The sequence below is a fragment of the Tamandua tetradactyla genome, chromosome 4 (assembly GCF_023851605.1).
Source record: "Tamandua tetradactyla isolate mTamTet1 chromosome 4, mTamTet1.pri, whole genome shotgun sequence".
Taxonomy (NCBI): domain Eukaryota; kingdom Metazoa; phylum Chordata; class Mammalia; order Pilosa; family Myrmecophagidae; genus Tamandua; species Tamandua tetradactyla.
The window spans coordinates 96,146,559-96,148,823 of record NC_135330.1 but is presented as its reverse complement, the minus strand read 5'-3'; positions in this window follow the sequence as shown (position 1 = coordinate 96,148,823).

Here is a 2,265-nt window from a genome sequence, read left to right as displayed (position 1 = left end):
GGAAATTAATAAAGGAGCCACAGGGTCCCCTCAAGCCGCGGCGGATGACACCCACACCACGCACGGACCCCCGAATCAACTGAGAGAATTGAATCAGAAATCCCCAGGCCGTGGAGATCAGTGAATGGCGGGATCACTTCCAAACACGTGAGACAAACGTGTGCCACGAGCGCCACCTACTGGGCAGGATAAGAAAAACAGACCCCAGAGATTTCACAGAAAAATCTTACAACCTTGTTGGGCCCGACACCCAAGGAAATCTGACTAAATGCCCAGATGCCAGCAGCAGAAGATAATGGTCCATGCTCAAAAGATTGAGAATATGGCCCAGTCAAAGGAACAAACCAATAGTTCAAATGAGATACAAGAGCTGAGACAACTAATGCTGAATATACGAACAGAAATGGAAAACCTCTTCAAAAATTAAATCGATAAATTGAGGGAGGACATGAAGAAGACATGGGCTGAACAAAAAGAAGAAATAGAAAAACTGAAAAAACAAATCACAGAACTTATGGAAGTGAAGGATAAAGTAGAAAAGATGGAAAAAACAATGGATACCTACAATGATAGATTTAAAGAGACAGAAGATAGGATTAGCGATTTGGAGGATGGAACATCTGAATTCCAAAAAGAAACAGAAACTATAGGGAAAAGAATGGAAATATTTGAACAGGGTATCAGGGAGCTCAAGGACAATATGAACCGCACAAATACACGTGTTGTGGGTGTCCCAGAAGGAGAAGAGAAGGGAAAAGAAGGAGAAAAACTAATAGAAGAAATTATCACTGAAAATTACCCAACTCTTATGAAAGACCTAAAATTACAGATCCAAGAAGTGCAGCACAACCCAAAGAGAATAGACCCAAATAGGCATTCTCCAAGACACTTACTAGTTAGAATGTCAGAGGTCAAAGAGAAAGAGAGTATCTTGAAAGCAGCAAGAGAAAAACAATCCATCACATACAAGGGGAACCCATAAGACTATGTGTAGATTTCTCAGCAGAAACCATGGAAGCTAGAAGATAGTGGGATGATATATTTAAATTACTAAAAGAGAAAAACTGCTAACCAAGACTCCTATATCCAGCAAAATTATCCTTCAAAAATGAGGGAGAAATAAAAACATTCTCAGACAAAAAGTCACTGAGAGAATTTGTGACCAAGAGACCAGCTCTGCAAGAAATACTAAAGGGAGCACTAGAGTCAGATACAAAAAGACAGAAGAGAGAGGTATGGAGAAGAGTGTAGAAAGAAGGAAAATCAGATATGATATATAATACAAAAGGCAAAATCGTAGAGGAAAATATTATCCAAACAGTAATAACACTAAATGTTAATGGACTGAATTCCCCAATCAAAAGACATAGATTGGCAGAATGGACTAAAAAACAGGATCCTTCTATATGCTGTCTACAGGAAACACATCTTAGACCCAAAGATAAATATAGGTTGAAAGTGAAAGGTTGGGAAAAGATATTTCATGCAAATAACAACCAGAAAAGAGCAGGAGTGGCTACACTAGTATCCAACAAATTAGACTTCAAATGTAAAACAGTTAAAAGAGACAAAGAAGGACACTATATACTAATAAAAGGAACAATTAAACAAGAAGACATAAAAATCATAAATATTTACGCACCGAACCAGAATGCCCCAAAATACGTGAGGAATACACTGCAAACACTGAAAAGGGAAATAGATTCATATACCATAATAGTTGGAGACTTCAATTCACCACTCTCATCAATGGACAGAACACCTAGACAGAGGATCAATAAAGAAATAGAGAATCTGAATATTACTATAAATGAGCTTGACTTAACAGACATTTATAGGACATTACATCCCACAACAGCAGGATACACGTTTTCTCAAGTGCTCATGGATCATTCTCAAAGATAGACCATATGCTGGGTCACAAAGCAAGTCTTAACAAATTTAAAAAGATTGAAATCATACACAACACTTTCTCAGATCATAAAGGAATGAAGTTGGAAATCAATAATAGGCAGAGTGCCAGAAAATCCACAAATACGTGGAGGCTCAACAACACACTCTTAAACAACGAGTGGGTCAAAGAAGAAATTGCTAGAGAAATTAGCAAATACCTCGAGGAGAATGAAAATGAAAACACAACATATCAAAACCTATGGGATGCAGCAAAGGCAGTGCTAAGAGGGAAATTTATTGCCCTAAATGCCTATATCAGAAAAGAAGAAAAGGCAAAAATTCAGGAATTAACTGTCCACTTATAAGAACTGG